General features: G+C 46.7%; 1 long non-coding RNA gene and 1 pseudogene across 1 annotated transcript; one reads left to right on the forward strand and one right to left on the reverse strand.

Annotated features, from left to right (window-relative positions):
- Nucleotides 1–533: 533 nt before the first annotated feature.
- On the reverse strand, nucleotides 534–4,741 carry LOC115302466. The gene is made up of 3 exons (XR_003913483.1): nucleotides 4,665–4,741; nucleotides 2,844–2,950; nucleotides 534–558 (listed from the first exon to the last, which is right to left on the reverse strand). It is a non-coding gene; the product is annotated as an uncharacterized LOC115302466 (long non-coding RNA).
- An 8,098-nt stretch (nucleotides 4,742–12,839) lies between these two features.
- On the forward strand, nucleotides 12,840–26,122 carry LOC115302207 (annotated as a pseudogene).
- Nucleotides 26,123–27,054: the final 932 nt, after the last annotated feature.

A 27,054-nucleotide genomic window follows, 5' to 3' on the forward strand; every position in this document is an offset into this window, starting at 1 on the left:
AAACACCAATCTTTCGGGCCAGCAGGCGGGCGAGAAGAAAAATGGGCCGCGAGGCTGACTGCGTACCAGCGGGTTGGAAGTCGGAGGCCACTTCGCCCCGCCCGGTAGCTGGAGAGGGGAGGGGGGCGGGGCACAGGAGTGGCATCCCCCGCAGGCAAACCCAGCCGGCTCCGCCCAGCCCTCCCTGCCCTACTCTCCACCCCCCCCCCGCCCCCGCCCCCGCCTGGAGGACCTGCTGCCTCATGGGCACCCTGCCAGTGCCTCCTGGGGAGACTCTATCAATGAGCCACCCTTGTTTTGTAAAACACACACTCTGCAGTTTCAGGCAACACTTGCCTGTTGCCATGGGCGTTTTCTGTTTTGACAGGAGCAGGGGCACCCTTTTCCTTTGAGTTGGACTTGTGATAGTGGGTGTGGGGTCCCGCTGCTTTACCACAGAAGGACTGAGGGCTGTGGGCGCCCCCCCCCCCCGTTCTCCCGGTCTTTCTCAAGCCGCCTGACCTTGGCTAAGTGCCAGGTGTTTTCACTTTAGGCTTGAACCAGGAGGCATCCTTTTCCCTGCAAGGTGAGGTGAGAGGACTGTCAGGTAGGTGAGCGGCTTCCTCTCCACCCAACAAAGGATGAAAAACAGCCTTTTTTCATCTCCAGAGTGGATGGGACCAAGGATCCCTGCTTTCTGGTAGCCTCTGCCGCTTTCAGCTCAGACCAGACTCACTGAAGGCCAAGAATGAACCATGCAGGTACCCCAACAAGAGAAAGCAAGGAATCTGAAGACTGAGGGGATAGCAAGGTGTTTGGACTTGTAGAGACTGTTTTAAACAAAATGCTGAGCACTTGTCCAACCACTGCTTCTCAGTGGGGGAGGGGAGCACCATGCCATTTGGGTCAGGACCGTTCTTCCCGGCTCAGTGAGGACAGGCTGGGCTGCAGGACGCTGCAGGAGGTTCAGATCACTAGCTCCCCACCCCCCAACTCCCCTGCGGTAAATGCCCTTAGCACCTCCCCATCTTGGTGACCAGCAAAAATGTAACCGTCTATGTCCAATCACTCTTGAGATTGAGGTGCCTCCTTAGGTTGAAAACCACTTTTAGATCATTTCCTAAAATATCTTACAAAAACCATGAATTAGTTCGTGGAGATGTAAGTAGTTGTGATAAGAGTTTCATGGTCAATATTATGCTGGGCTGGGGAAATGGTAGGCTAAAAAGGGGGAACAGAATTTCTCTATGACAGGACTTCTCAGAACCTTTTGATATATAAATATGTGTTTGAATTATCAAAATTCCCCAATCTAAGTGACAATGGAATTCTTTCTCGTTGGGACTCAAGTTGGGTGACCCACCTTGGGGTAGCCCTTGACTACACTGTACCCCCTGGTGACTTTCATACCTCCCACCACGTGCAGCACAGGGGTGAGCCCTCAGAAGGCCCTTATGTTTTTTTGAACTGAACTCTGGCAAACCAGAATGTGTGAGCCTAGCAGGAAGGAGGCCAGAGTACCCGGAAACCACTGCAACGCTGACCTCACAAAGAAACCAGTGTGGTGGCACTCCTGGAGCTCTCAAGGGGATGCGTCCTGCTTCTGAGAGGGAGAAGGCTGTTGGGTGCCTTTGACTTGGACGGTTCAGGGAAACTAAAATAGCCTGTGGGGTTGGAAGAGAAGTCTGTGTGGATGGAATTATTCAAATGCTGACAGATGGATTGGAGGTCTCTTCTGCTGGCCCAGCAGCCTCTGTGGAGAAAGCCTTGCCTGGGAGACAGATCCTGGCAGCTCTGGGGAGATGCTGGAAGTGTAAGCCCAGGCACGTATAATGGCAGTCAAGTCAGGGTAAACTGACAGCCAGGTGCTTCAGAGGGAAGTTGAAAGCCAGAACATTAGCTGAGCTGAGCTAGGAGCAGGACCATCCTGTTGCGCAAAAGACAAAGAGCGGTGTGTTCAGGTCGAACGGATTCGGTTTCTCAAAATGGAAGCATGACCTGTGCACACTGAGCTTCAGGCTTTGCTCCAAGGTCAGGGGCATGAAGCCCTGCCTATCTTCCTTCAGGAGGATGCCACCCAAACACACTCAGTCCTCCCAGGGCACGAGCAGGAGGGGGGAGGGCAGGGCTAACAAGGGATCTGCCTTTTCCTGTAAAAAACTGGGTGAGGAGCCCAGTGACTCTCAGGTTCCCAGCGCCTCGCCCACACCCTCCGTGGCTTGTAAATCAGGTTCTGCTTTCCAAGGGTGCTCTGTGCCAGTGAAACTTCTCTCTGGCAGTTAGTTATAAGGCTCTTGCTTCTTAAATGTTTTCAGCTTAACTGGCCTGGTTAGTGCCTGGGGCTCTGTGTTCAATATCACAAGCTACAAAGAAAAGAAAAGATAGGCGGTCCCCACTTCCCCAGGGCTGGTGGGCTCTGTGGGTCTTGCCTCAGCCTGTCAGGCAGCCCAGAGTGGTGCTTTTTTATTTTTTATTTTTTACTTTTTTCCAGCCTGGCCAACTTTTTGGCTCACAGGTCACAGTCAAGCTTATTAAACTTGGATGACAATAAACCAGTGACTAACTGGATAATTAAAGCCACAAGTGAGGAGGCCTGGGTGGATCCCTCCTCTGGAATCTCCAGTGGCCTCTTCCAGAGTCACTGGCCACTCATTCTCCCCACAGCAGAAATGCCTTTGTGAATTTGAAACCCTCTGCGTGATTTCCACCTCCTCTGGAAATCACTTCTCCCTTGCTTCATCCCTCCCACCCCACCGTCCCTGTCCTCCCCAAGGAATGAGGAAATCTAACCACACTCCCCTACGCTGCTTGCTGCCTCGCGGACAGGAACATGACACAAGGTTTCCAACTAAAACCAAACTTACTCAGCAGCGCTTCCGGCTGACGTGCGGAGGACATAATGTGCCTCCTTCTGCTGTTTCTCTTCTATGAAACTCGTCTACTTCAGTCACTTGAGGGCCTCCCCACTGCCCTAGGAGAGTGGAGAAAAACTTGCAACAGAGACGACCCTAGGGTGCTTCAAAGACTGTCTTCCCCCAGTCTGAAGTGCTTAGTGAGTGCCCCTCCCCCATTTGTGAAACAGGAAGAGCTACTGAAGTGTGCATTGTCCCCCAAAGCATTTCTGTGTTTCTCCCTCTAATCTCAACAGTGGACCTCCACAGTAATACCTCTTTAGTGCCTCCCCCCTCTGTCTGACTCACAGCTCCAGCTGCCCCTTCTCCCTCCCGCCCCTCCACCACTGTATCCTTTCCACTAGGAGACATGGGTGGAGGAGGGGCTGCAATGGCGGGGTGGAAGGAGTGAGCTATATGATCTTTGCATGCAATTCCACAGTAGGGTTGTGGTTATTTTAATGAAGGAAACATTAATTTGTTTTTTAAGTCTTTGAGGACTTCTGATTCTAGGAAAGTATAGACCATGTCTAGCCCATGGCTCCATGCTGCTTGCCCCCATCCCCCCCCACTTTGGCAGACTCCTTCTCACCCCTGCTTATAAGGATCCTCACGTGAGAAGAGAGTAATTTGGATTTGTACTTGTTAGCAAGAATTTTTTCACAAAACCGTAAAACTTCAGAGGGCAGGGACTTTCTGATGTTGTATTTCATGGTCTTTCAAAAGTGCCTGGAAAACAGTAAGTGTTCTCAGGCAGTTTGTGTTTGTTGCATTGCTATCATTACATAAAAAAAGAAATTAAAATCACTCTCTGTTCTGAAGACACTGTATGTGCAAGTGTTTAGGCTTGTTAAAAAGGAACAACAAACCCGAAATGGAGTCACTTATGTTAAGCCCAACCCAAGCTTTAGCACCTAAGCTAACTGCAGTTTCAGCCTCTCCCATGAGTGGGTTTTAAACCAGTCAGTCTAAAATTTCCTGGTCTCCACTGGTGGGTCATCTAAGACCCCTGCCCTGACCCCTAAGGGAAGGTGACCTGAAACAATCCTTTCTTTTCTTTCGCCAATAACTTTTTTTATTCCCACCCCTTTTCTGCCTATAAAAGCCTTCCATTTTGTATAGTTCCTCAGAGCACCCGTCTACTTCCCTGATTCACGAATCATTGAATAAAGTCAATTAGATCTTTAAATTTACTTAGTTGAATTTTGGTTCTTGAACAGGCTGAATGCATGTTGAAAAATTACACACACATCCTCTACATCTCATGTGACCAGGAACGAATGTTACCAAAACTCTTGTCTCATCTGTCATCTTATCACTTGTGTTTAGCAGAGCCGCAGACCCACGAAGGCATTTGAGACAAAGAAGTGCAACATGGCTCTAAACCGAAATGAAAAGTTGAAAGCTGGTCACCCTGTGAAGTGGCCCCAAGTCTCAGTTCTGCCCTTGATGTCCCCATACGACTTAGCCATGGCTTGAGGGGGCCTTGAAGAAGCTCAGCTGGGAGCCTCTGCTGGGGCTGGGTGCCCTGGCCAGCCTGACCCGAGGGGTGGCGGGGAGGAAGTGCTGTGGGGAGCTCAACGAGGCAGATGGAAGCAACAGGGGCCGGTGAGCACAGCACACGCCCACAGGTGTCTGCAGGGAGGTGGTTGAGTACAGGAAGCTACAGCGTGGACCAGCCCTGCTGCACAAACGACTTTCTTGTCCCCCCGAGCCCCCAAACACACTCCAACTGAAAAACACTAATTGTGCATAACTCTGAAGACAGATTCATGCCTTTGTGTCTGTCCATACCTGTGTGTATGTCCTGCCAGATTTTCTTTTCCCTGGGAGAAGCGTAAGCTACAGGCATCACCTTCCTTTCAGTGTTGGATTACTACTGTTTAAAAAGTGAAAGGGAAAAACGTAATGTCAAACCATCTATTAATAAACTAAAGCAAGAACAGTATGATTTCCAGCCAGTTGCTGATGACTGGTTTTCCAGAAGGGAACGATGTGGTGGGGAGGCAGTTATTAAGTGTGATGGCAACCACCAATTTAGTGAAGGGTCAATGGCTTGCTTATTTATTTTAAAATGCTGAAGTCCTCTGGGTTATACATGGATCACTTACTTGAAATAATACCAAATAGTAGCATTATAGTGACGGGGGAGAATTCGACCACTTCCTGGCAAGTAAGGAGTATTGCATTTTCTGTTACTTTTCTAGAGTTTAGAGGTTACTCCGAAGTAAAGTCTAAGAAAATCTTCCCTGGTGTCCCTGGAGTTTGCTGATCCTGAGAAAGGGGACCATGAGCAGGATCTCTTGGATACATTCTGAGCAATGGGGTTAAGTCCTTGTCCCCTAGGTTATCTGTTGCCAACAGGCCAGGGCACCAGGCCAGGATAGCTGCATGTTGGTCATAATGAGCCATCTGGCTGCTTGGGCGAAGGAGCCCATGGGAGCAGGTGTCTGGGACATTCTGACATTACCACTGACCTTTGCCAAGGAGCAGGTTTGGTTTTATTGAGAATGGCTCAGCCTGGTGGTCAAGAATGCATCCTCATCATCCAGGACACTTTCAGGAAATAGGCTTAGAATTCTCAACATTCAAACTGAGTATTTTCTTGAGCTAGTGTGGCTATGTTACACCTGGATTGTTCTGGGACCCCATCTGCCCATACCCCTCCCTATTTAGAAGGAGCGGGGGGCGATGTCTCTACCTATCTTGCTGTCCTTGCATGTGTCCTGACCAATCACAATGACGGGGCCAAGGCTCGGCTTCTAGAGGTTTTCTTTGGTTTTTAGAGAAGTGTACCATTTAAGGAAAAAGCATTTAATATACAATGTAGTTTTAGGAAAAGTCCTTCAGCAATTCCTTGCTTCCAAACAAAATGCTACCCCCAAGACTTTCCTAGATAGAAATTCTAGAACTACTGCTACCAATCCTCTGGGACATGTGTCATGAGTAAATTGTTTTTGATAGAGTACCAAAGTACACAAATGCTTTACCTCTTAAAAAAAAAAAAAAGTTGATAGCTCAAGGTGGTCCATGTCCTAAGGTATCATCTGTTACTTGGGTTTGAATGTTTTCTAGCATAAGAACAGAGACAGTGGTACAGTCAGTATACTGGATGTCATACCTAATGTGGCCCAGGAAGTAAGCTATCTGTTACTGGGGGGCAGACAGAGGGAGAGGGAAAGTGGGGACTGTAGACCCAAGATCTGCATCAAAGAAAGGGGATTTCTAGGACATCAGAAAGCCAGGGCCTTTGTCCCCTCCAACAAAGGAAATTGCCAAGTAGGAGGTGGATTTAGCTCTTAAGACTTGAGAGCCGCCTTTGGGGGCTCTGCTTATTTGGAAGCAGAATATTAGAACTCACCTAAATCAGGCCTAGAGGCTAGGCTCTCTACTCGGAGTCCCAGACTGTGGCTAGATGATCTGATTTGCTTGATCTGAGGAATTTTCTAAACTAAATGTTTCAGCATTTTAAAATTGGAAGAATTCAGATAAAATTGAGATTACTGACTCCTTTCAAGAACCAGAAGTGTCAGCAACACTAGACTTTCCTTGGTGCGTGGCAGCAGCATGCATGAGACAGTGGTCGCCAGCCCCATTAGCCAGGGCACAGCCTCCTCCGCCCCCACCAACACACCCATGCAGCCCCCCTCCTGCTTGGCTGCCTTGTAGGCATGAAGGGTCCCAGTGACACTTCCGCAATGGAACCCTGCTCCCCTATTCTCTCTGCCAACCAGGGGGAGTCTAGACACACATTTCCTGGATCAAATTCAGGCCAAGAGCCATGATTGATTCCTGCCCTGGCCCCCCACACAAACTCTGAAACCTCCTGCGCATTTACTAAAGCCTAAGAATGTCAGGATTAACCCATAACTGAAACTTCTGGAAGAGTTAACGGTAGCTTCAGCCTTAGCATTCCACAGCTCCTCATTAAAACAAGGACTTTTTGTAACTCTAGGACAGCTGGAGACACATGACTGAATTCAAAAGCACATGAGATGGATGCCGGCCTCGAGGACACAATGCCAACTTGTTGGGATCCTTGATGTGTTTTTCAGTCTCAGGACAGGTGTATTTGGTGTTCCAGACCACAGCCCAAAGGTGAGAAGGCCCCAGACCCTCAGGAGCAAGGCAATGGATGGTCACAGTCTGGGTCAAAGCACTGCTGGCCCCAGGCAAGCCCAATCTGCAAGCTCCGAAGCCCAACTGGCCAAGAAACGGGCAGGGACGTTGAGCCGCATCACATGCAACAGCCCTCTCTCACACTCCGCCCTAGCCAGACGCCCTGCCATGGTGGCTGTTCCCTGGGACTACCTGCTGGCTTTCTCATGGGGTTCACAATGAGGGCTGCCATCTCTGGCCTGAACTCTGTGGAATTGTGCGGAATGTACTGAAAAGGGCTTTGGTGTTAGAAAATATTGGAGCTAAAGGCACTTCAGATAGCATCTGTCCAGAGTTCCTGACTGCTGTTTAGAATCACCTAGAACACTTGCAAAATACAGATATCCAGGCTTCAGAGCTCTGCCCACCTCCCCCCTCCCCTCTCCACACACACTCACCCCACCCCCACTCCCTGACACACACAGGCGCAGTCATGAGCTGTCAGGCTTGGGAAACACTGACGTCATTCAAACCCTTCACTTCCGTTTTTGAAGTACAGTCTGAGGTAAAGTAACTTTTCCAAGGTCACACCAAGGGTTTGGCAGGACTAGGGTCAGAGTACAGGTTTCTGGAATATAATCTGGGGCTTTCTCTACAATACACCACCTCCTGGATGTACCCACAAAGGGGCCACCACCCCACCCCACAGATTTTGGATGTAGCAGAGGGAAAGAAGCATGGTCTTTGTGCCTGTAACCCCAGATACTCTCCCCAATACTAGCTTCCGTTGTGGTTGATGACCCAGATGCCTCAGTCTCAAGTCATTTGGGCAGGAGCTTCTGCTTCTAGCTCTATAATTACCATGGTTTCACTTGTCCATTGAGAGGCGGGGCAAAGAACTGTTCATGTGTATGTAGACTTCTCTGTGCCTCAGTTTACCTCTATTTAAAATGGAGAGAATGACTGACCTGGCACCCTTACATCTGCTTCTTTGGAGCTCTGCAGACCACTTGAGTGGCCATACAAAGGCATTCTGTGATCCCCACTAGACAGAGAAAGAAGCTTTCTGTACCCACACAGAGCTATTCTTGACGTCAAGGCTATTCTTGACGTCAAGGCTGCTCTTGCCTCATTTTTAACCATTCTAATATCAAAATACCACTGTGGCTTCTCTGGCTACCCCGCATGCCCTCCAGGAAGGGCTGCCTGTCTTCTCTTAGTTTCTGGAGGGCTGGTGAAATATTTCCTGTGGGCAATCTTGAGAGGAGTCCCAATTTGGAAGGGCTGACAAGATAAAAAATTAAGTACTATTACTACTAGTAAAGAGCTAGTACAGAGTTTTTACTAGGTGCTGGGCATTCTGCCAAACATTTTATATGCATCCTCTCATTTAGTCCTCAATTACAACCCTGTCAATGAACTGTTATGCATATTCCCATTTTACAGAGTTGGAAAATGAGGTTCAGGAGGGTAGAACTTGCCCAAGATCCCATAGTTGCTGAATGATAGAGCCAGGATTCAAGCCCACATACTACAGGCTCCAGGGGCAAAGCTCGGATAAATGGGGCTTCTTTACAGATCGCTGTCGTCATGAACTTGACCTTCTGCGTTGCCTGGTGGCCTTCTGTGTTGCCTGGTGGCCTCTAGTGGGATATTACACCCTGACACAGTTCAGGCCAAGGACACCTCAGGCGCTAAGGCCGTGGCTGTCAGCTGGGAGGCCAGCAGCTCCATCAGTTCAGGGACTGCCTGACCCAGCCTGACCAAATTAGAGCAAGTAATGGGTGTGACATAATTTGACATGTAAATTGTTAACTCAACCCCATGGGAGATGATTTTAAATAGAGACAAATACCATACTGTGAACTATTTGGGTTATGAAGCCCTTATTTTCTGACTTTTGCAGGAAGAAAAGAACTGTGTCAGGATAAATCAAAAACCCCCAAGCTGTTCCAGGGTCAGGAGAGCCGCACACTAATCGGATTGGGAAAGATTCTCCCTGGGAGTTTCAGGGATTCACTCTCACTTCCTAGCAGTGTACCCCCAAAACGCTCCCAAGCCCACATAAGGAACTACTAATCCTACCCATCCTCCCCCCCAGAGACTTTCTAACTCGGAAGATTCAGAATCCTAATCACAAAGCCAGCCCCGGTCAGACTGCTAACTGGGAACAACCTGTGGTCCCCATATGCATCCCTGCTCCACTGTCTTTCTCAGATTCACAGAACTCAACCTACCCAGGGGCCTTGCTTGAGGACCCTACATAGATGCACTCTTTCTGAGCATTCCCCTGATGCCCAACATCCAGTCCCATTCCTTTATCCCTAGAAAGACTTACCTGTCCTTTCCCCCATGCCCTCGTGCTTGTTTTCTGACTTTCTGAAAGAGTCTGGGCACCCCCATCTGCTAGTGCCAACAGATCCTAATGGCTTCACATGTGCCCACCCATCCTCTCAGCCACAACCTGCCGGTTGTATGACTCGTAACTAGCACCCAGGAAATATTTACTGTTGAACCAGTGAAAAAAAGTAAGTATGGCAAAGGTTCTCTGGAAATCTTATGCCTTATCTCAAACCAGTAAGCCTATTACTGGCTTCCAGGCCAGTAAAAACTCATTTGAAAGCAACAGACCTTTGCCTTTTTAAAAACTGGAGCTCCTTCCCCTAACACTAGCTAGTGAAGACAGCCAGAAAAGATGGCCTCCCCAAATGCAGTCCCCTCTTTCTCCCCACTAGCAGGGTCCCATACTTCCCAACATGCTGTCGGGAGGGAAACCCTCATTATAAGTCTCTGGGTGGTCCACCTGGGGGGCTCCATTGTCCTAGCCATCCGAGCCACCGTGATTGGTTTGGGGACCTGGTCTAGATGCAAGAAGACTTTGCCAAGCGTTTCAGGGATCTTGTGGTCATTAGATGAGACTGATGTCTTCACTGACATCCAGAGATACCAGGTCTTCATTGATTTGTCCAGCTACTGTATCAGGCCTTATCTGAAGCCTACTGGGCCTCTGGACTTCTCAATTAGGAGAGATTAAGGCCTATTTTTTAAAGCCAAATAAATACATAGCCCCTTAGTCTGTCTCTCTGAGCTCAGTCATAAAAAGAAACTATCTTTTGTCATTTTTAATCACCTTCATCTTACAGCTTGCTTAAACAAATATACCAAAATAAAAAACAAATTAAAATGCTATTTTTTTCAATCTTTAAAGCCTTCTCAAGATCACTAGTCTTATGATGTCCCAAGTGAATGAAGAAAAAGCAGTGGTTTCAAAAAGTGAGAAGCTTATTTCTTGCTTACATTAAAAAAAAAAAAAAAAAAAGCTGGAGTCTGGCTGGTATAGGAACTATGGTGTCATCAAGGGCCCAGGTTGTGCTATTCTTAGCATATGGCTTCTATCTTCACATTCACTTCATGGTCCAATGTGGCAGCTAGAGCTCCAGCCATCACACTGAACTTCTTATTCCAGGAAGACACAGGAAGAACAGAGAATGGGGGAAAATGAGTATGTCAGAAGACTAACAACTTTTTTTTTTTTCACTTTTACTTATTTTTGAGAGACAGAAAGAAAGCATGGATGGGGGAGGAGCAGAGAGAGAGGGAGACACAGAATCTGAAGCAGGCTCCAGGCTCTGAGCTGTCAGCACAGAGCCCGATGTGGGGCTCAAACCCACAAACTGTGAAATCAAGACCTGACCCAAAGTTGGAAGTTTAACTGACTGAACCACCCAGGTGCCCCAACACCTCTTAAAGAATCTTCACAGAAGCCCCACCCAGTGACTGAAGCTTATACCTCAATGGCCATCCCAGCTACAAATCTGGCTAATGAAGTAGCGTTCAGCTGGGCGCACTGCCACCCAGATTAATATCTGAGTTGCGTTATTAAAGGAAAAGGGGAGAGTAAATGCTGGGTAGGCAACTACCAGTTTTTTAATTCAGTTTTACTGCTTGGTGTTCACTCCTCCAAGGAAACACCCCGCCTCAAGCTGCAATAACTCTTTCCACAGACCCTTAACACCCCAAGCTGGTTCCCTAACCCACCCCTCCCCAGGATCCTCTGACCAGCATTTTCCCATTTATCCGGTTCATAAGCATTCATCGAGCACCTACTGTCTGTTATTAGACCACACAGTCTTTCATTAGAATCCTGGCAACGGTTTAACGCACAGCACCCTTGGGCTTCTCTGTCATGCCCCAGTCAGACTCCACTCACACCTACCCTTCCTCATTCACCAGTCTTTCCCTAAAACTATGTTCTTTCCAACACAAGCCTACTCTCCAATCATTGGTTTCCTTTGTTTAAGTTTATTTATTTTGAGAGAGAAAGCCGGGGAGGAGCAGAGAGAAAGGATCCCAAGCAGTCTCCGAACTGTCAGGACAGAGCCTAACACGGGGCTTGATCCCATGAACCATGAGATCATGACCTGGGCCCTTGGTTTCTAACGTCTTTCTGGCATTAGAGTTCTCAGTCCCATGGAAAAGGCCTTTGTGGGCCCAGAACAGTGCGGGCTGTGGTTCAGCGGAGTTTCTCTAATCTTCACGGATGACAGGGTATGATTTTTCTGGAAACAGGTGACTGAGAGAGGCCAGAGCAATGATTTGTTTTTCAGTTCCCCCAAGGCCCTCTGGCTCCACACTGCACATTTTGGGCCCCACTGGTGGCATCGTGGGCCTCTTAGCAATGAATAGCACAAACAAGGTGAAGCCAAAGAGTCACAGTGAAGCGAATTATTGTCTTGCTAGACACAAGACATCTCCTCCCTACCTCACCTGCACAAAAGTAGAAAAAATCAGGGGGAATAAAAACCCCACAACAACGTTTGATATTACTAACAAAACGTGTTGCCTTGAGTCTTTGTGTAAAGAATACCTTTCCGAAGTATCTAGTTCTTAGACTTGAAGTTTTCCCCTTTTGATTTCAGTTATAAACTGAAAGCTATTGTAACTCACAATTTTACATGGCATTATATCTTTTCAAAGAGAAACATCATTAGGCAGATGTGAACAATTATCCCCAGTTGGATTCTTTTTTTTTTTTTTTGAAGTTAAAGTCTGCAGAGGAGTAGCTAACAGCTAAATTCTGCTTTAAATCAGTTTTAAAACTAAACCTCTGAGTGGGTCTCACTGGACAACAAGAAAGGAGGAGCCCAGGAGGCAGCAAAGGAGAAGGAGGACAGAGATGGAGATGAGGCTGGATCCTCCAGTGCCCTGAGGAACAGCCTCCGTCCTCATCGGTGCGCCGCTGTCACCCAACCCCGCCTTGCCCTCACCACCCTGCCCTGTGGGACCCCCTGAAATCCTGACTGGAGGCTGGATTATATTGAAAAGCTCCCAACCACTCACCTTCATTATCCAAACCTTGTGGCTGAGGCCCAACTGATAAACCTACCTCAGGGAACCCATCAGATCTCTCAAAGCCTTGAAAGACCCTTTCAAGTTCATGTGACCACCGATTTGCCTACACCTGGTAGAGAAAGCATCCTGCTGATACAGGAACACTGGAGGAAGAAAATTCAATATGTGAGCATTGTGAATAATCTCCTAGGACAACAGAGGGTTTTGTTTGTTTTAAGGTGTTCAGAACCCTGTGGAAATTCTGCATAGTCGTCAGACTCAAAGCCTTTGTCTTCGCTCCTGGGGAAAGCCCAGGGACAGTTGTCGGTGTGTGATTTCCTTACCCACATGAGTTCAAGTGCCCAGATTTCTCCAGCATAGAAGGGCCTGTAGTGAGAAAAGGTAGGCCTGTGGCGGTGCTGACCAGGCTGTCTCTGGTGTGGTGAGTGCTGGCTGCAGCCCCTGGTGTCTCTGTTTCAAGGAGCACCCAACGGCAGGAGCACCCGAGAAACCTTGAGGGGGTAAGACTCCAACCTGGCCATGTCCCTTAGTGGCCTCAGTGAGGACCCCAAGGGCCATTTGCCAGGTGTGAGGCAGAGGGCGGCTGTGAGATACCCGGCCTATAAAATCAGCTTGTTCCAGGGGTGTCAGAAGAGGACTTATCCCGGGGGTCACCAGGGAGACACCTCCTTACTGTGTCCCGTGTCACTAAGGCCCAGGGGGAAGGAGGAAGAGCAGGAGGAGGCCAGGAGGAAGAAGATAACAAACCCAGGAGTGAGTTTCCTCCTAGTGGAGAAAAGCAAAGACATTCCGGGACCCAGTAAGGAGAACTATTAGGAAACTGGACTCTAAACCTGGGCAGACCTGAGGGTGGTCTCCGTCTTGGGAGACACTGGTGACGGCAAGTCTCACACCTCAACCACGCTTTCTTTTAAGGCCATGAAGCCTTCAGACCCTCCCCTGCTCAGGAGCCCTGCACCATGGAAACGTGGGCAGCACAGGACCCAGGCCTCAAAGTGGCAGTAACGCCGAGGGGCTCCTGGGGGCTAGGGTGAGTCTCAGCCAGAAAACACCTGCTGCTTAAAGTCCCGGCCATCTTAGACCTCGTCATCCTTCGAACTCCTGCAGATAGGCTGCCGGATGACTCCAAGTCCCTTGGGGACACGTCGGAAGCTTGTCAGAAGCGCTTCACCAAGGAGCTCATGGCTCCCACTGCCCGCCGTGGCCTGCGTGTGGTTGTCACTTTCCATGACACTGTGCGCATTCACCTGCCAGGCTCCGATCACCTCTCAGTGGAGCCAGGGGAGCTCGTCCAGAGCCAGTTCTGGAAGCTGGGCTACTGCTCCAAAGCTTGCAGTTCCACTCACTACAAGGGTACAAGGACTTCCAACCCGGGGCCTCACGTGCGTTGTTCCACCACTCACTGTCCCTGGCCCCCCTGAAGGCATTGAACAACCAACCGACCACCCCAGCAATGAGATCCCCGTGACCAGATGGCAACAGTTCCTTGTTTCCAGATGAGAGCTTCGCCTGCTCCTCTCTCTGCCTTCGCCGTGGGGCTGGCTGTAAGAACCACACAAATGGTAGGAAAGGAGTAGCTCACGAATTCAGAAGCCTCTGCAGATAAGTCCCACCAGCGTGCCGACCGAGTTTACCACCTCAAGTCCTGCTGGGAGAAAGGCAGGGAGGTCAGCGTAGTGCCCAGGAACTCTGCTGCCACCAACTCCCCCTGGATGGGTGTCGAAAGCTGTGCCTGGTCTGGGCATGTGATCGAATGTCCTAACTGTGATGTGGTCTCTGATAGCCGGCAGTACAGTTTGGGAACCAAAATCCTGGGCATACTTTGGTGTGGGCTGAGACTGTGCACATATGGCCTATAGCTGATGATTTCTGAAGGAAAACAGAGCTGCCTAGTGCCTCTTGGATGGGATGAAGTTCATGGCTGCTCAGTCTGTGTCTGAGCTTAGCCATGGGCCCACCAGTGCTGTGGCTTTCTGGCTGACGGGCACATCACCCCTCCCCACTGGAGCTGCAACCAGCCTGCTACGTCTGTTAAAGATAGTGACACCCAGGCACCTGGGGCGCTCAGTCAGCTAAGCCTCTGACTTTTGCTTTCAGCTCAGGTTATGACCTCATGGTTTGTGGGTTTGAGCCCCACATGGGGTTCCAAACTGACAGTGCAGAGCCTGCTTGGGATTCTTGCTCTCTCTCCCTCTCTCTCTGCCCCTCCCCCACTCATTCTCTCTGTCTCTCTCTCAAAAATAAATAAATAAACTTAAAAAAAAAGACACTGTGGGGAAGGCTTCTACAATGGCTGTTCTCGAAGGCTTGGTCAGTGCCTGAGCAGGTGCATGACAACTGTGACAAAGCCAGTTAGATGTTACTGAGGTAGGTGGACAAGGAAGGCATGACGCTTGGAAGATGGGAGAGGATGTGCAGAATACTGTGGGGCACATGGCAACAGCCACTGGTGTACCACTAGGCTTGGTGAAGGATGCAGCCAGGCTGGCATGGCTGATGCCCAAGTATGAGATCTGGCACCGTCACAGCTGTGAGAAGAGTTCAGTATCCAGTTTACCACTGCCAGGCCTGCAGACCAGCTTCTGTGACAAGTGCTGTCATGACCACCGGGCTGTCCCTTGTGGAGACTGAGACCATCCTTAATCTGCTTTAACTGCAGCTAAAACCCAGTGACCTTTGGGGCACCTGGATGGCTCCGTTGGTTAAGCATCTGACTTTGGTTCAGGCCATGATCTCACAGTTCAGGACTTTGAGCCCTGCATTGGGCTCACTTCTGTCAGCATGTCAGTGCAGAGCCTGCTTTAGATATTCTCTCTCTCTCCTCTCTCTCAAAAAGTAATTAAAACATTAAAAATATATATATTTAAAGAAAAAAACACCCAGTGGACTTTGGGGCACCTGGGTGGTCCAGTCAGTTAAGCATCCAAGTTTGGCTCAGGTCATAATCTCATGGTTTGTGAGTTCAAGCCTTGCATCAAGCTCTGTGCTGACAGTGCAGAGCCTGCTTGGGATTCTCTGTCCCCCTCTCTTTCTGCCTCTCCCCTGCTTGTGTTCTCTCTCTCACTCACTCTCTCTCTCTCAAAGAATAATTAAAACATTAAAAAAACATTTTTTAAGAGAAAAACACCCAGTGGCCTTTGGGGCACCTGGGTGGTCCAGTCAGTTAAGCATCCAAGTTTGGCTCAGGTCGTAATCTCATGGTTTGTGAATTCAAACCTGGCATCAGGCTCTGTGCTGACAGTGCAGAGCCTGCTTGGGATTCTCTCTCTCTCCCTCTCTCTCCTTCTTCTTCCTCTCTCTCTCTCTCTTTCTCTCTCTCTCTCAAAATAAATAAACTTAAAAAAAATTGTGACCTTTAAGCTCAGCTCCCTCTTTGAGTCCTTCACAGTAACTTTGGTTCTCAGAATTAGAAGTCTCACTGGGGTAAGCCCTCCTTCCAGTCACCTTTGGCTCTGTGCATCCACTCTGCTTGAGGTGGGACCACTTTCCCATGGTGGGGGTGGGGCAGATGGCTAGTGGGAGTGAGCCTGGTGGCAGGCCTGAAGGTATGAACTCCTCACAGCAGGGAAGTGAACAGTTGTAGCAAAGGAGAATTTACCTGAATCAGTTGCATTTATGTCAGGTAAAAATAATACCAGGGCCGGGGGGACAGAGGATCTGAAGTGGGTTCTGCACCGAAAACAGGGAGCCCAATATGGGGCTCCAACTCCCGAACTGTGAGATCATGTTGTGACCTGAAGTCAGACACTCAAGCAACTGAGCCACCTGGGCGCCCCACTAGTCACTTTTGTCTTCCAAGCCTCTCCTTTCCTACCTTTTTCCCTTCTTGACTCACAGCCACTTGGGGAAGTGAGCATCCCAGGTGCTTCCTGCTTGCAATGGACTGCAGGAAATCGACCTGGATCCTCCAGAGTTAGATCCCAGTTCTTTGCCTGAGCCTGATTCAGTCAGAGACCACCCAACTTATCGTGCAGGTCACCAGAGTAGATCGTGAGGGGTAGGGTCTTCAATCTCAGAAATCAAGGTGCGGGTGATGTGATACCTCCATACCTGGGGAGAGCCCTGAAGGAAGCAGGCCTTCCCTGGCTGTGCTTCTTGCTTGGTGATGCTTCTGTCTGTGTGTCCACTCAGCTTTCGCCAAGGCTGCCTCCTGCTCCGAGGTGGGGCTCTTGCTTCTCACCCCTCCAACCCCACAAGCCCACCATCTGCTTTTTTGAGAACTGCACTAGAATTTTTATTGCTCATTTTGAAGTGTGTTAATTCTTGGTTCCCAGATCATGAGAAATCTTCCAGGGAAACAGAGGATAGAATAAATATACTGTTAGTTGTCTTTTTTTTTTTTTTTTTTTTTAGTGCATACAAATATTGCAACAGATCATTAAGAAAAAAATTCTCTCTCCAGTCCTTTGAAGAGAAGTCAAATGAACCTTTGTTTCTCATTGAGAGCTGGGATGTCCCTATCTATCATGACTGGAAAGGGACTGTTGTGCTGAAATCCTGTCACCACGGTGGATTTTATCTTCAAGGAGCAAAAATGATGAATTAAAGGGCACCTGGATGACTGAGTCGGTTGAGCATTCATCTAACTCTTGATTTCAGCTCAGGTCATGATCTCACAGTTCATGAGTTCAAGGCCCGCATCGAGCTGTGCACTAACCGTGTAGAGCCTGCTTGGGACTGTCTCTCTCCATCTCTGTGCCCTTCTCCCCCTTTCAAAATAAACTATTTATTTTACATCTTTTACAACTTATTTTTGAGAGATAGAGCATGAACAGGAGAGGGGCAAAGAGAGACAGAGAATCCAAAGCATGCTCCAGGCTCTGAGCTAGAGATCAGTGACACTCAAACCCACGAATGATGAGATCATGCTCTGAGCTGAAGTTGGACACTCAACTGACTGAGCCACCAAGGAGCCCTCAAAATAAACTTTAACAGTGATGAAGTGGGGTGCCTGGTGGCTCAGTCGGTTAAGCCTCTGACTTCAGCTCAGGTCAGATCTCACGTTCGTGGGTTCGAGCCCCGTGTCAGGCCCTGTGCTGACCGCTAGCTCAGAGCCTGGAGCCTGCTTCCGGTTCTGTGTCTCCTCCTCTCTCTGCCCCTCCCCCTCTCATGCTCTGTCTCTCTCTGTATCAAAAATAAATAAAACATTAAAAAAAAAGTGATGAAATAAAAGCAACATAGCTCTTGACTGAACCAGTGGGTGGGCGAAGCTTCAGGGAGGTTCATGGCAGCCATTCCTGGTATGGACACCAGCCTTGGAATGCTGGTTCTTCTCACTGCTCCTTTCCTGCTTCCTGTGGACCAGTAGCCATCAGTATTCTAGAGCTGTGTGTTATCAAATCTGCCACTATAAAGGAATCTACCTGTTGAAAAAAAAAACAAGTAAACCTAAGAGACCTTATAAGCCTATTGTATAATAGGTTTAACCAAGAAGGCTTGACTTTGGATTCAGAAAGTTTATTAATTGGTCTAGTCATTTCCTTTTTTTAAAGTTTACATCCAAGTTAGCATATAGTACAACAATGATTTCAGGAGTAGATTCCTTAGTGCCCCTTACCCATTTAGCCCATCTCCTCTCTCACAACCTCTCCAGTAACCTGCTGTTTGTTCTCCATATTTAAGAGTCTCTTATATTTTGTCCCCCTCCCTGTTTTTATATTATTTTTGCTTCCCTTCCCTTATGTTCATCTGTTTTGTATCTTAAAGTCCTCATATGAGTGAAGTCATATATTTCTTTCTCTGGGTCTAGTCATTCCTTTTATTGAAACTATCCATATGTTTTTGAACCAAATGATTGCAATAATGCATGTTTTAGGGCTCAAGGTGTTCATCGTCTTGACGACCAGTGATGAATGGTGAATGGTCTGAGATCTAAGAGGCTCTGCTACTATATGGGGAGGCAGGTAAAGAAATCCCAGAAGAAGGTGTTGGCATATGTCCTCTCTGCTTTTTAATTTCAACCACAGACAGTGACATCACAGTTACAAACATTTCCATATTATTCCATATTATTTGGATTAGACACAAGCTTTATTCTTCAGGGAAAACAGGCAGCATAAATTAAAAGAAGTACATTTTGCTGACAAGTCAATCAGTACTGGGTGTCACACCACTGTCAGTAGGACAGGATCGCTGCCGAAAAACCTTAGTGGGAATGACCTCCACCACAACCCCGCCCTCAGGGGTATAGTCACCAGTACTCAAGCATATCAGGGAAACTGGTTGGATATCAGGGGACGGTCTTTTTGTTTGTTTGCTTCATTTGTTTAACATTTATTTATTCATGAGAGAGAGAGAGTGTGTGTAAGCTGGTGAGGGGTAGAGAGGGAGGAAGACAGCATCGGAAGCAGGCTTCAGGCTCTGAGCTGGTCAGCACAGAGCCTGACTCGGGGCTCAGACTTAACAACTATGAGATCGTGACCTGAGCCAAAGTCAGACACTCAACCAACTGAGCCACCCAGACACCCCAGGACGTGTCTTTTTGGAGCCAGAGAAGATGAGCTAAGGAGGGCAGATCCTGAAACAGAAAGGTCATTTGAAGGAGAATTTACCCAGGAATGACATTCTCCTCTTTGAGTAGAAGACCAGCCAGGTCCTGGCAGCCCTACAGCCTGGGCTTCCTTCCAGGGCTGCAGCACCCCTACAGGCAGTTGAGCAATGTGACCCTGGCAGCAAAGAAACCCTGGACAGGCCTCTGAGGCTGGGGAGGTTGACCAATACTTCACTAGTGAGAAATTGCCCTGTCCTTGGCGACACTGTCCTTGCCTTGACTTTAAGAGCCTCCTTTTGTTTTTCCCCTCCACTATGCCACAGCCTGATCTCCTCTCCCCTTCCTGCTCTAGTGTTGTGCTTAGATCACCCTCAGCCTTGAAGCTGGGGGGAAATGAGAGCAGATGTCTATAATTTTACACAAGAGGTATAGGTCCTGTACTAGTTGTGGGATGTTGGGCAAGTCACTTGCCTTTGCTGTGCCTCAGTTGCCGCATTTACCTGATAGGACTCTTAATGACCAGGCAACAAAATCTTATCAAAGAGAAATTCCTGGCTCATAGTCAGAACTCTGTTAAGGCTAGCTATTTCTACATGAAACGTGAGCAATTTCTTCCATTACGTTTTCTCCCTGGATTGCCACTTCAGTAAAACAGCCTTTGGCCTCTCCAAACACAGAACAAAGATGGTAAGAAAGTGGGATGTCTCACTTGGTCTTGGGACCCTTTAATTCTGTCCATAGTCCTTGAGACATCCCACGATGCTGGAGTGTGTGCAGGTGTCTGTATGTAGATTCTCTGAATGACACAAAGTCTGTGCTGATTGGGTTAGGTTTTAATGAATGATGAAAGGCTGAAGCACATTGTTCAGCTGTTCGTGGTCAGGCTTCAGGAATATGTGGATAAAATGTAACTAACATTATCTTGGTTCAAATTCCTTTTTCGTGACTGCTGTCTCAGTGAACCTTTGGAGGGTTTTAGTTTGTTTTTTTCTTAGTTACAGCAGAGAGTAAAATAAGCACAACCAGATCTTCTCACGTGGAGATAAACTGATGCCAAATTAGGTCTGTGGAGGCCTCATTTTGGCTTCTCTGGTCACCGTGCTGAACATATTTTCATGCACGTTGAAGACAGTCCATTAGTTCCTGGCAAAGAGAATTAAGTTTCAAAGCTGCCCTTTCTAAAAAGCCTCCCCTTTCTCATGCACAAACCCTTGCTGAAGGGAGCCCCCCCCCCCAATTTATGGGGAAGAAGGGCAAACTCCATCCGCAATTGCCCTGCGCCCTGTGACAGCCCTGAGAACCGTCACCTCCAGGACGCCCCTAGGCTCTGATTTGGATCAATTTTTAAATCCCCAGTGCACTGTCCAGCTTAAAATCCCTCCCTTTCAGGAGAAAAGCATTTTTATTTCAAAATCATATAGTACAGGTTTTGAAAAGTAGTTTACGAACTTCTTTGCCTCTTGGGAAGTCATGTCCATTCATATCTGAAATATTTTCTCAATGCCTTATGTGTTGCATTGTCTGAGCTTGAAACTATAAAAATGAAGCTGATGGGGTGCCTGGGTAGCTCGATGGGTAAGTGTCCAACTTCAGCTCAGGTCATGATGAGGTCAGAGCCTTGCATTGGGCTCTGAGCTAACAGCTCAGAGCCTGGAGCCAGCTTCGGATTCTGTGTCTCCGTCTCTCTCTGCCCCTCCCCCACTCACACCCTGTCTTTCTCCCTCTCAAAAATAAATAAACATTTAAAAAATAAAAAAGAAACTATAACAATGCACCTGAAGAGGAAGCAGAGAAGATTTGCCTCCATCTGTTGCTGTGAAAATATAAGCCATAATGATGTGGGTTAGGCCTGGATTCTCATTGGAATCCTTCCACTGGCTTGGATTTTGGTGATAGTACCTAACTACCACTGGATGTGAACTCCTTGACCTATGTGCTCTGAGCAAGCCTCCTTCACATAAGGGAGTGACAGTGTAGTGAAATGTACTGGATCAATATTCCCTGGAAACCAGCATTTTGGAGCATGGTTACCATGGTAACATTGTTGGCCCCAAATGACTGTCATGAGGTGAAAAAAATCCTCTTAAAATAAATGAAACCAGAAAAAGTATATTTATAAACCTCTTACTGAACACCTATTTATTAACAAAGTAGAATGTGTTCTTTAAGCAATAGATACTCCAAGATTGGGGAGAATTTCATGACATAAATGTTCTTTTAAATTAAAAGAACTTTTATTCTCACCCCCTGCCAATGTTCTGTCAAAATAACTAATACAGATTTTTTTAATGAGAAAAGTTCTAAGAATTATGGACTGATGTACTTAAATAGTATACAGTTGTGACATTAAAATTTGGCACTAAACTCCCAATAGCTTAACTGAGATTTGCAAAATGGTACTTGACTGGGAGTTCTCTTGTGTCTCAGTTGTACAAATTGTTTGTCAGGCTCAATAAATACAGTGTCATAAGATCTGTTTATGCAACAGGAAAAAGACATTTGCTGCACAGATTAAAATACCTGGGCAGTTTCTTCCTTGCTCTTGTGATGCTCCATCCTTTGCTTGCCTTTTCTTACTATAGAACAACAATTTTATTCAGAGCAGCAATGTGCCCAACCCCAAATTTTCAATTTCATAGTCTCCCTTGCAACTAGAGGTGGCTAGGGCGCCTGGGTGACTCAGTCGGTTAAGCAATTAGAGGTGGCCATATGATACAAGTTCAGCCAGTAATACACAGGCAGAAGTCCCCAAGGAGGATATTGTTGGGGGACAATTCTCCATGGTCTGTCACATTTCTGTATATCTTGCAAGCAGCATCACTGAGTGTCTTTTGTTTCAGACCATCTTCTCAAGCATGTTTGAAAGGCATATGACCTGGGAAAACAGACACACTGTCTCTCCAGAGCAAAGGAAAGGCTTGCTTGGAACCTTGGAAGACAGAAACAATGTTTCACTCCAAAGCAAAGGGCAGGCCTGCCTACTCCCTATTATATAAGATTTGGGGTCCCTAAGCCCAGGGTTCCTCTTCCATAAGGCAACCCAATGTGTGTGCAGGCATTCCCGGAGTCTATCTGGATTGCCCAGATGAAGATAGGATCAAGCTCTTGCCCTTTTGTGCACCTCCTTTCTTTCTGCCTTGAGGTGCAGCAACCACTTTGGAATATACGGTCATGAGGCATGAGGAAGCAAGGGTGTACATCTGAAGGATGGCAGAGCCAATGGCACCTGGGGGGCTGGCTCAGTTGGTTAAGTGTCTGACTTCAGCTCAAGTCAACTCAGGTCATGATCTCACAGCTTGTGAGTTCAAGCCTCATGTTGGGCTCTGGGGCTCTGTGCTGACAGCTCACAGCCTGGAGCCTGCTTCCAATTCTGTGTCCCCCTCTTGCTCTGCCCCTCCCCCACTCGTGCTCACTCGTGTGCTGGCTCTCATAAATAAAATATTTTAAAAAATAAAATAAAATAAAATAAAAATTAAATATGGCAGAGCAGGAAGACCAAGAACCTGGGTCCCTAATAGAAAGTTACTACGCTAGGCCTTGGTTGCAAAATTTCAGGCATTTTGTTATATGAGATAAAGGAGCCTCTACTTATTCAATCAAAGTTAAATTTTCTCCCAAGCAAACACATCCCTAGAGCTTGTGTCAAAGTAGTAACATAGCAATTACATATGGCAATTGTGCCAAACATGTGAAACTTAGGGCTCTAGTATGTTACTACCTTTTTTCTACCTGATCCTGATTCGACCTCTCTGTGTGTTAACATTATATGTATCTCTTATAAGCTAACTCAAATCTTTTTGGGAAAGACATGTAAAATCAGTTTAATAAGTACAATTTGGTCCTGAGCCAAATTTATCCCTAATTTTTTACGCGTTATCTCAAGTTATTAGTCAAGAAGGCAATAAAAACAGTAGGACTCTTTCTCTCTATAAATTTCTATCACATGCCACAAAATCTGTTTCATTACGTGTGTTTCCAGCCCCTCGTGTCATAGCTGGTTCAGAGCAGGTACTCAAGTATTTATTGACCAAGTGTTCACAAATGCTCTTTGTCAAATATGTTGGCCCAAAGAAAATTAAGATTTAACAAGTATTTCAATACATTAGATCAATCATTTGACTACAATAAGTGTTTTGAGAAAAGACCACAGCTCAACTTCAGAGAAACAACTTATTTTTATTCCTAATGACTACAAAATGTTGCATAACATAACAATGGAATTAAAAGAATCTATTCAACCTCAAAGGCTGGTTCAATGAGATACCAGAAGTCATCAGAGATGAAAATTTCTTTAATATCATGTATAAAAATTATTTCTGGAAGATTGGATAAAATTTGAAACATGTGGGGCACCTGGGTAGCTCAGTCAGTTAAGAGTCTGACTTCAGCTCAGGTCATGATCTCACAGTTTGAGTTCGAGCCCCACATCAGGCTCAGCACTGACAGCATGGAGCCTGCTTGGGATTCTCCATCTCTTCTCTCTCTACTCTTCCCCACCCTTCTTGATCTCTCTCTCAAAATAAATGAATAAACTTAAAAAATTTCCTTAAAAAATTGAAACTTGTATCAAGAGAAAAATTATATACAAGATGAGAATATAGGAGGGCAATTTAGAAATTTACACTGAAATATGATAAAAAGATACTGTGCATAATAAGATGAATTACAAACAGTAATTATTTAGCATTACTTTCAGTACATGTTATGATTCCCAGCTTGCCTTTTAAACCTAAACTACATGAAATTACCTATAATATGTGTCTTGGGTATGATTTCTGTTTAAGAATCTATCAAAACTGAGGCACCTGGTGCCTCAGTCGGCTGAGCATCTAATTCCTGATTTCAACTCAGGTCATGATCCACCGTTGTGGGATCCAGCCCCACACTGGGCTCTGTGGCCAAGGTGGAGCCTGCTTGAGATTCTCTCTCCCACCCGCTTTTCCCGCTCTTGCTCTCTGTCTGTCTAAAATAAATAAAATGAAAAAAAAATTTTAATAAAACCACAATGAGAGCATTTCACACCATTAGGATCTTCTTTTTTCCTTTAAAGTCTACTTTTTTTAATGTTTATTTATTTTTGAGAGGGGGGGGAGAGAGTGGGAAAAAGGGAAACAGGATCCAAAGCAGGCTCTGCACTGACAGTAGAAAGCTCAATATGGGGCTCAAACTCATGAAATGTGAGATCATGACCTGAGCTGAAGTGGACGCTTAACCAACTGAGCCATCCAGGTGCCCCCTAAATATTTATTTTTATTTTGAGAGAGAGAAAGGGGTGTGGTACCTACAGGCAGGGGAGGGGCAGAGAGAGGAGAGAGAGGATTCCAAGCAGGTTCTGCACTGTCAGCACAGAGCGCCACACAGGACTTGATCTTATCAATGATGAGATCATGACCTGAGTGGATATCAAGAATTGGACACTTACTGAGCCACCCAGGTGCCCCTGTTTTTCTTTTTTGTTTTGTTTTTTAAGGAAAATATCATGTGTTGGTGAGGATGGCAAGAAGCACTGTCGTGTCCTGCTGGTGGGACTGTAAAATGATGCAGCCACTATGGATCCTCAGAAGTTAGACATAGAATTACCATATGAGTCAGCAACTCCCCTCCGAGGCATAGCATATACTCAAGGAATTGAAGCTAAGGACGGAACCAGAAACTTGCACCCCCACTGCAGTATTATAAACGGCCAAAGATGGAAACAACCCAGGTGCCCAGCAGCCTATGAAGGGATAAGCAAAATGTACAAACAATAGAATACTATTCAGTCATAAAGAGGAATGAAATTCTGATATGCACCACAACATGGATGAACCTTGAAAACATTGTGCTAGGGGAATTAAGACAAATATTGCATTATTTTATCTAAAAAAATATATTATTAAATTGTATGAAGTATGTAGAAGAGGCAAATTCATAGAGACAGAAAGTACAATACAGGTTGCCATGGACTTAGGGGGAGAGGGCAGATGGGACATTCCTGCTAATGGGGTACATGGTTTTAGTTTGGGATGATGAAAATTTCTGGAAATAGTGGGGATGGTTCCACAACACTGAATGTACTTAATAACACTGATTTGCACATTTAAATATGATTAAAATGGCCATTTTATGATGTGAAAAAATGAAAAACCAAATGAAAGAAAAGTCTATGAAACAAATTTTTTAAAAAAGACAGATTTTCTTTGTTTTAGGAAAAGCAAATAGAACAGATTTAAAATTTTTGTGGGTTTGGTTTTGTTTGTCCTTGCTTTCTCTATGTCCTGCCCGCCTCTGCCATGAAGCAGAGTAAGATGCCCCCGTGACATTGCCAAAGCCTTTTGAGCTGTGGGGTTGAGTGGTCATGTGCCTCACGAGGTCCTACGTCATTTGGAAAGATTTTCAGTTCTGCAATTTTATCCCAATTCTTCAACTCTCAAGAATGTGTATCGTCAGAGCTCCCCTACCCCCATCCTCCAGGCGTATGTGGGGCCAGAATTTGTTTGTAAAAACATTATTTTAGGATCCTTCCCCTCCTATCATCTGCTTATCTTCCTTCCTGCATATTTCATAATACAGCATAGAGCTATCTGATTCAGCAGTTAAAATAGTCTGTGCATTAGTTATCACTTCCTTGTGACCCACTTTATATACAATTACTCATGCTGGCATTGAAAGTTCAGGTTTCAAAAAAAATTCCTTGGATGAAACCAGGCATCTGTTGGGGGGGAGGGGAGGAAGGATGAGAAAAATGTTGACTGAATATCTGTTGAGAAACCTCAAGGGACCCCCCTTCCCAAATCAGCCCTGAGATTTCCCGTCTCATTGACTCTCCTGCAGAAGCTCTCAAATTACACCCTCTGCATTTATCATATCCCTTCTTTCTTCCCCGTTGTCCACCTTCTTCACTCTCATTTCCTTCCAAAGAAATACACGACTGCACTGAATTCACTGCTTACGTCTGCTGTACACCACTGTGCTAGAGCCACACGGGGCACCAGGGCCCTCCGACAGAGTCCCTGCTCTGAAGAGGCATAAATGCCAGTGCAGTTTCTCTCCCACTTGAGTGTGCCACCAGCACCACTAAAGGTTCGTGAGATGACGATTCCTGGGCGTCACCACCAGAGACTCTGATTTAATTGGTCTGCACGTTTAACAGCTCCCAGAGATATTCTGATTGGGATCTTAGGAACGTATTTTGAGAAACACTGTGATGAGCTGGAAGGCGGTAGAATATCTTCTGGGCTATGCTGAGGTAGAACAGAGAAAGGAGACCAGAATTGGTCGGGGAAAGCAAGGGAATGCTTCCATGGAAGAGGAGCTTTCAAAGGGGAGCTGAAACTAGGCAGGGAGGGAGGCCAGCAAGCACCACCACCCGCTGCCACCTGCCCCGTGAAAATGAAGGCAAGACATTGGGTCACATTCCTCCCACCCAAGGTCTTTGGGACATCTGGGGAGGACAGGAAACTCTGGGACAAAAGGGTGCACTCGTCTCTGAGAGTACCCAGGCGGGTGAGACCTTTTCCTGGGGTGCCCTCCCCTACACGGAGCCCCAGCTCCAGACCCCTGGCTAGAGAGAGCCCTGGAAAAAACCCTTCACTTCTCCAGACACAAGTAAGGTATGATGTCATCTGCTTTGCAGGCTTGGGGCGAGACTTAAATGAACAAGGTGTAACATTCCTGGTACACAATTAAAACTCAATACACGATAGCTAATGTTAATCTTATTATTCTAGATTTTTCTTTAGATGAATTCCTAGAAGTGGGATAACTGGAACAAGGAGAGTGTTATTAAAAGGTACACATAGAAACCATGCATGCAACTTTTGAGTTTTCTAAAAGTGTCTCAATTTGACTGCTAGAGATAAGGATGTTCATTCATATTTACCACACTAAGTGCTTGGGAGAATATATACCAAGATATTAGCAGTAGGGGCACCTGGGTGGCTCAGTTGGTTAAGTATCCGACTTTGGCTCAGGTCATGATCTCACGGTTCGTGGGTTTGAGCCCTACATCAGGCTCTGTGCTGTCAGCTAGCTCAGAGCCTGGAGCCTGTCTTCAGATTCTGTCTTCCCCTCTCTCTGACCCTCCCCTGCTCGCTCGCTCGCCTCTCTCTCTCAAAAATAAATAAGACATTAAAAAAAAAGGTATTAGCAGTAGTCTTCTCTGGACAGGAGTGACAAAGGGTGTTCTCTATGTTCGTTTTGGCACATTGGTAAATGGTAACACTATCTTCCTTCTCCTCCTCCCTTTTCTCTTCCTCCTTCTCT

Source organism: Suricata suricatta, chromosome 9 (assembly GCF_006229205.1).
Source record: "Suricata suricatta isolate VVHF042 chromosome 9, meerkat_22Aug2017_6uvM2_HiC, whole genome shotgun sequence".
Classification (NCBI taxonomy): Eukaryota; Metazoa; Chordata; class Mammalia; order Carnivora; family Herpestidae; genus Suricata; species Suricata suricatta.